Source organism: Gossypium hirsutum, chromosome A07, assembly GCF_007990345.1.
Source record: "Gossypium hirsutum isolate 1008001.06 chromosome A07, Gossypium_hirsutum_v2.1, whole genome shotgun sequence".
Classification (NCBI taxonomy): Eukaryota; Viridiplantae; Streptophyta; class Magnoliopsida; order Malvales; family Malvaceae; genus Gossypium; species Gossypium hirsutum.
Window position 1 is genome coordinate 43,049,434 of NC_053430.1, and position 8,207 is coordinate 43,057,640.

General features: G+C 37.3%; 1 non-coding gene across 1 annotated transcript; it reads right to left on the minus strand.

Annotated features, from left to right (window-relative positions):
• Window positions 1-2,981: 2,981 nt before the first annotated feature.
• On the minus strand, window positions 2,982-3,088 carry LOC121204119 (small nucleolar RNA R71). Its single transcript, XR_005899047.1, has one exon. It is a non-coding gene; the product is annotated as a small nucleolar RNA R71 (small nucleolar RNA).
• Between the last annotated feature and the right edge of the window lie 5,119 nt (window positions 3,089-8,207).

The following is an 8,207-nucleotide window of genomic DNA, read 5'->3' on the forward strand; positions in this document are numbered from 1 at the left end:
TTACTGACTATTGTTAAAGGATTACAAACTGAGTTTACTTAAACTCACCCTTCTGCTTTTCTGTGCAAATAATTCTTAGACGAATCAGTGTTGTGAGAGACTCGATAGTGGCCGCACAACTAGTTTTGCTTCCTTTTAATCTTTTAATTTATAAGTAATTTAATTTGGGTTTTTGTTTTGTAATAAGGTCATTTAAAGTTTTTATTTTGATTTTGGAACTTATTTACTTTGAATCATATCTGCTAAGCCGCGGTTTTTCAAAGACATAAATGCATTTCGAAACATCATGTTATTGCGACACATTTTAAAAAGCTTCCGCAACAATCATAGTTTTTTTTAAAGTGCAATAATAATCTAATATAACTAACACTGTGCTAAACCAACTAGAGTTTAACAATGAGTAAGTTATTCTAAATTTTTCGTAAAAATCACAACGAGGTTTTTAGTATAGAACTATGCTTTTCAAAATTCACTTCAATGTGACATCGCGTCTAGGCCGAGTTTGGGGTGTTACATTATTAATGTATGAGTGTAACACCCTTAACCCATATCCGTCGTCGGACTAGGGTTAAAAGGCATTACCAGACATATCAAAATATTTCATAATCTTTTCACAATAAAAAATCATACATCATCAAATCATAGTCAAATATCATCATAAAGTCCTTTTCTTAGGTCAACGAGACCTTAAAAGAGGTCGGGCCTAAACCGAACACATACAAAATTTTTTTGAAACTTAACAATTTTTCTACTTTACAAAGTTCACACGCTCATGTAAGCTGGCTATGTGCCTCACACAGCATTAGACACAATTGTGTGTCTAGGCCGTGGCGAAACAGAGCATCCATACTGACTTGTCCACACGGCCACAAGACACGCCCTTGTGCCAGGCCGTGTGAAAATTAGAAAGGCTACTGACTTGGGCTAAACGGCCAGTCACACACCCGTGTGTCTAGCCTGTGCTCGGAACTGACTTAGCCACACGGCTTGGCACACACCTATGTGTACCCAGGCTCATTTTGAAATGGCCTTCGAGCAACACGACAGAGAGACACACCCGTGTCCCTGCCTATGTGGGAAAAAATAGGTCATTTACAAGGCCTATATGCCACCCACTTTGGGTCTTCCCTACAAGCATCAAAACCAAATCATTTTATACCAATTTTTTAAACATTTCATCACCAAAGCATACACCATTCATTCCATACCATTATCAACCATTTTCATGCTTAAATCTATACATAATTCCAACTCAAACCTACTAATTCCATGTAACTAATTCATACCATGAACACATGATTCATATCACATTTATAACCATTTCAACCACAAAACTAACTTACCAAAAAGACCATTTCACTAGGCCATATATACACACAAAATTTACCATTTTTGAATCACACAAACCATAAGTTCAACCATAATCAAGCAATATCTCATCGTATGATATACCTATCTCAAAACATAACACATAAATCCTAGCTTATGTTTGATAACGTGGTATGATGGATACCTAAGGGGGATAAAACCTATGATGGATCTTGTTATTATTATCTAAACTGTATGATAAATACTTGATTTGTTCTTAATTATGTGTTCTTAATGCTTGAGTTAATATTCCAGGTATTAATTCATGATTTGATGCGCTTATGAAGAGGAGGAATAGACCCTGCCTAAGAGTAGATTTGGCATAATTAAGCGGAGTTGATCGAACACCTAGAAATAGGGTTACGAGATTTTGCCGGATTAGGGTGAAACCTAATATGGGAGTCCATAGAGTGATTTACTGCTTCCCTAGGGGTTTTAATTAAGAAAGAAATTTTGATTAATTCAACTGAGGGTAAGACATTATTAGTCTCAAAAGGGATAATAACATAGGTTAGGGAGTCTCACAGATCAAGTCAAGTGAATAAATCGTCCGGTTTAGAGTCAGATAACAAGTGAAATCTAGGTGGATTCCTCATTGGGTGTCATCTTTATCAATTGCTTCTCTTCAAGTCTTTTTCCAAATTTTCTCTTCGCTTTAATTAAATTAGTTAAGTAGTTTAGATAATTAGTTTAACAAAGAAATCCTTTTACTCCTAGGCTAGATAATAAAAAGATAGTTATTACTGGTACTTTTGGTTCCCTTGGGTACGATATCCCGGTCTTACCATTACTATACTATTGTTCGATAGGTGCGCCTGCCTTTTCATCGTGATAATAGTTAGTCTAGGTTTGATCTTCATTATAAATATTTATTTCTTGTTACGAATCACGCGATCAAGTTTTTGGCGCCATTGCCGAGGAACTGAAATATTAGGAACACTAAATTTTTATTACTTTAGCCATTTATTTTTCTTGCAATTTTATTTTATTTTATTATTTATTAATTTACTTTTTCTCTCTCTTGACAGGTTTTTATACTTTATGACTAGAAGAAACCCATTAGGACCATTAATTTTTGACGAAGAAATCGATCGCACAGTTTGTAGAAATCAAAGAGAAATAAGGCATAGTTTACGATACACGAAGAACAAGCAAGAAGACGATACTCAAACCCCAGCCGAAGAGATGGCTGAAAACCTAAGCGATCAGCTGCCTCCTGCAATTGCAGCTAATCAAAATCCTGCTCCACGTACTATGTATGACAATGCTAAACCTTCTTTAATAGGAACAGAGTCTAGTATAGTTAGACCTGCTATTGCTGCGAATAATTTCGAACTAAAACCTAACATAATTCAGATGATACAGCAGTTTGTTCAGTTTGATGGTTTGCAGGATGAGGATCCTAACACGCACTTGGCAAATTTTCTTGAATTTTGCGATACATTCAGAATCAATGGAATTTCTGATGATGCCATTCGTCTTCAGTTATTTCCCTTTTCACTGAGAAACAAAGCCAAGTAGTGGTTGAACTCGTTACCACAAGGGTCTATCACTACTTGGGAACAAATGACCGAGAAATTTTTACTAAATATTTTTCGCCAGCTAAAACGGCTAAATTACGTAATGATATATCTTCTTTTATGCAGATGGATTTAGAAACACTTTACGATGCATGGGAGAGATACAAGGACTTACTGAAAAGGTGCCCTCACCATGGGTTACCGCTTTGGCTGCAAGTTTAAACATTCTACAATGTTGTGAATCCTCTGCTGGCGGAACTATCAACAATAAAACACCAGAAGATGCCTATGAATTTATAGAGGAGATGTCACTGAATAAATATCAGTGGCAACTTATAAGGACTAAGCCAACAAAAGTAGCTGGCGTTTATAACATCGATTCAGTCACCATGCTCTCTAATTAGGTAGAACTTCTAAATAAAAAGATTGATAGTTTTCTTGGTTCTACGCAGGTACTGTGACAGCCCAAAATTGACCCTAGTCGGGAAGTGGTTTCGGGACCGCTAAACCGAGTCACCGAAATGTTTGAATGTGATATTTATTGTCTAGAATATGTAATTATGAATGTGTGAAAATTTCAAGCTTCGATTTAGTCGATTGCATGTGAATTTAGTCAATAGGACTTATGTGAGAAAATTTTGAAATGTGATAGGTCAAAGCATAAGGGCCTATTAGTGCATGTTGAAAAAGGGGGGACTTGCATGTCAATTTCCCCCCCTACTAGTAGTGGCCGGCCATGACAAGCATGGTAGACCAAGTGTGATGGGCAAGACATGTCATAGACATGTTGGGTTGGTGCATCATGGGTGGAAAAAAAATAAAATAATGAGCATGGAAATTAAATAATGAAAGGGAATATGATGAAAACAAAAAAAGTGTGTGGTTGTTTCTTTCCCCCCCCCCAATTTTGCCGAAACTAGAAAGAAAAACAAAAAAAAAGTGCTCATCCTTTGGTTCATCCTTGGCCAAAAATTTTAAGGAGGAAGGAAGAAGAAAGGTTGAAGAGGTTCGGCCATGCATGTAGCTAGGCTAAGGTATGTTGATGATGTTCCATGAGATGCATGCATGTTTTAGTTGTTAGCTTGAGTTCTACCTAGCCCATGGTCTAAATCTTGCTATGTGATGGCAATGACACTCGGCCATGGATGCATCATTCTTGGTTGATGTTTGATGTTGTGGCGATGAGGCATGAAGATGAGTTAAGTTTCGGCTAAGGTGGATTTGTGTTGATGTCATTTGCATGCTAAGTGTAAAGCTTTGTAATGATGCATGTGATGGTGGATTGATGATTCTTGAATCTTCTTTTTAGCATTTTTGAGTGAGCACATATGTGCATTGGTTGCTAGATGGAGAAGAATCGGCTAGCAAGTTGTGTGCTAAGGCCGAATATAATTTTTGTATATTAATGAGTAATGCATGTGTTAAATTGATGGAAAGGGAGAGGATGCTTTACTAGTGTATATATGTGTGTATTAGCCAAGTTTTGAACTTGAAACAAAAGGGTGTTTAGTCAATACAAGTGACCATACTTGTAGAATGTATTAAGTGTTGAAATCGGCCCCAAAATAGACATGCATATTCGGCCAAGGGGAAAAAAAATTAGCTAAAATGTTGAGTTTGATTCATGATTCCGTACATATGTAACTTTAATGTCTAATGTATAAATATGGGCTAAGTGCCTTGTGTTCCACTTTTCGATGCTCAAATGATTAAATCAATTTATTTGTTTAATTAAGCTCAAGAGCAAAGGGGAAATAAATCCGATAAAGGGAAGGAAAAAGTGGTCGAATAGCTATCGGAATCGTTCGACAACACCCGAGGTAAGTTCTTGAGTAAGAGAGCTTAAATTAAGATTTGATTAGATCATGTTTTAAGCAAATCAAAATCATGCTCTTTGTGTGCGGCTATTGAGCCGAAATTACAAGAATGATAAGTGTCTTGTGTTCGAGTTTTGCTAACGAAAATGAAATACGAATGTGCCATGATTTATTGTTAAATGTGCATGGTTATTTGAATGATGTCCGGGCTAAGTCCCGAAGGCTTTGTGCTAAGTGACCATATCCGGACTAACATCCGAAGGCATTTGTGCGAGATACTAAATCCGGACTAAGATCCGAAGGCATTTGTGCGAGATACTAATTCCGGGCTAAGCCCGAAGGCATTTGTGCGAGTTACTAAATCCGGGTTAAGTCCCGAAGGCATTTGTGCGAATTACTATAACCGGGCTATGTCCCGAAGGCATTTGAACGAGGAGCTATATCCGGTTAAATTCTGAAGGTACGTGATTTGGGAATGAATGATCTTGCTGTAAAAATTTCAGTTAATACTCTAGAAACATCCCAACATTGAGGTATGTTTCGTATGTGCTTGAATTTAGTTGAGCCCTTACAAATAAGTATTCGCTCAGTTGATAAACGAGCTACCGGCCTTTGGCTAAGTTGATCTTTTGTGTATGTACATAAGGGTTGGTAATGTGAAGAAAGTATGATATCGAAAATTTGTGCATATGAAATTATCCGTTTAGCTATATGAATGCTATACTTTTGTTGTGCTGGAATTCCTTGCTCAAAACTTACTAAGCATAAATTGCTTACTTCGTTTCATTGCTGCTCTGTTTTATAGATTTGGTTCTCCAGCTATCGGACTCGGGATCTTGAAGTCAAAGTCGCCCACACTATCAAAGCCCCCCTTTTGGTACAATTTTGGTTGAACTTCGAAATGGCATGTATAGGACTACCCGTTTGTTGTGGGTCATGGACCCTTTGGACTTGTAAAATTTTGGATAGCCATGCGAAAATGGCTTATCTATGTTTGAGTGTAATGTTATAATCATTTGGTGTGGATATGGTTATTGACAGGTGTGGATAGGCTTGACAAGGATTGGCCATGGGAATGGTTAATCACTATCATAAATTGTGCTACTTATGCAAAAAGGGCTAGTTGAATCATGGAAACTATGAAATAGGTAAAGTCTACCTTAAAGGCAGATGCTGACAGCAGCAGTGATGTAGATTTGGAAATTCACTAAAAATAGTAGGAACGGAATTAAATAGTAAATAAATTATGTAAACAAACCTTGATGAATCTATTTTCATAGGAAAGTAACGAAATAATCATACGGAGAGTATGTTAAGAGATATTCAGGTTCTTGTGAGACAGGGCCAGAACGGCTTCTGGATTTCCCGTTCCAAATTTGGAAATTCATTATAAATTAACCAGAGACAATTAGGAGTCAAGCCATATATGTATAGATTCCTATCTGAGTCTAGTTTCTATAGAAACAAACGGCATTAGTATTTAAGCCCTGTACAGGGAGATATCCAAGTTGTAATGCGCAAAGGTCAGGGTAGTCGACCCCTGTAACATGGGAGACTTTGACTAATAAACTGTACTAATTGGCCCGACCAAAATTCTAGAAAAAAATATGTAGATGGGCATATGAGTCTAGTTTCAGGGAAAATTTACGGAACTGGATTCCGAGTTTCTAAACTCAAGATATGATTTTTAAAGAGACTATTACGCAGATTGGCAGTGTCTGGAAATTTTTTTAAAAGTCTGTTAACACCTCGTGTTCGACTCCGGTGACGGTCTCGGGTTCGGGGTGTTACAGGTACATCCAGTAATGAGGTGTGACTGAAACGAAGGAGGTGTGCATATAGAATACCAATCCTTCAATCCTACAACTGAAGAAGAACAAGTCAACTATATGGGTAAAATAACTTTAGATCTCAAGATAACCCATACAGTAATACCTATAATGTAGGTTGGAGGAACCACCCAAATTTCTCCTGGGGTGGTCAAGGGAATCAAAAGCCACAAAATCCTCAGGGTTTTCAACAACCACCTTATCAACAAGAGAAAAAACCAAACCTTGAAGAGATGCTTTCAAAATTCATCTCGGTGTCAGAAACCCGTTTCCAAAATACCGAGATATCACTTAAGAATCAACAAGCATCGATCCAAGGACTCGAAACTTAGATAGGCCATCTGTCCAAACTAATCTCTGAACGACCACAAGGTAGCTTACCAAGTAATACTGAACCTAATCCGAGGGAACACCTCAATGCAATTAGCACTAAAAATAAGGACGGACTCATTGCACCCGAGCCAGAAATATAGCAAAACAACGCGATGAAAAAAGGACAATAAGAAGTAAACAATAATGATCCCAAACAGGTAAGTACTAATAATGAACCTTGTGTGTCATATCCTAAAGCGATGACAAAAGACAGAACAGAAGAACAATTCGGTAAGTTTGTCAAACTCTTAAAGAAATTACATATTAACTTACCCTTTGTTGATGTTCTTTCGCAGATGCCCAACTCAGCAAAATTCTTAAAGGAGCTTCTGAGCAATAAAAGGAAATTAGATGCTACATCACATATGGAACTCAATGCAGTCTGCTCAGCTATTCTAAAGAATAAGCTACCTAACAAATTGAAAGATCTAGGGAGTTTTACAATTCCTTACTTAATTGGTAGTTTATCTGTGAATAATGCTTTAGCTGATCTAGGGGAAAGTATAAGTGTTATGCCCTATAAAATGTCTAAATGACCCGGTCTCGGTAAACCCAAACAGACTAGGATGAGCATACAATTGGCTGATAAAACAATTAGATTTCCTAAGGGTATTATTGAAGACATTCTCGTTAAAATTGATAAGTTTATTTACCTAGTAGACTTTGTCGTCTTAGATATGGATGAGGATAACGAGGTACCTTTAATTTTAGGATGACCCTTTTTAGCAACTGTCAGAACCATTATTAATGTAGGCACAGGAGAGCTAACACTTCGTGCAGGTGACAACGCAGTAACACTTCAAGGACGTGACTCAGTCAAAACCTATAAAACTCAAGATAACGCTATAAAACCTGTCGATGATAAAACTAATACTCAATCATCCTTGCAAGAACCCCCTCAAACCAAGACAACAGAGATAGTGCACTATTATCATGTAAAGAAAAAAGACACCTATGAGGAACGAAAGCTTCAAATAGAGGAGCTAGATGAATGGCGAGCACACAAACCGAGAACACATGCTAAATCAAAAGTACGCCAAAACAAGTCTGATACCTCTCCTAATCAACTTCAGGTTGGCGATAAAGTCTTTCTGGATGCCGCAAATCCCCACATTGTCATTACCACATGAGGAAATCCCTCTTACGATACTCAGTATTTTTTATTCAGTACGGATAAGGTGAGTCATCCCAAGTTCGGCACTTTTAAGGTAAACAACACCCGATTAAAACCTTATTTTAAGATTGACAGCAGGAACGATGAGTATGAACTCCTCAAACCACCATGATAAATCAACAGAGAG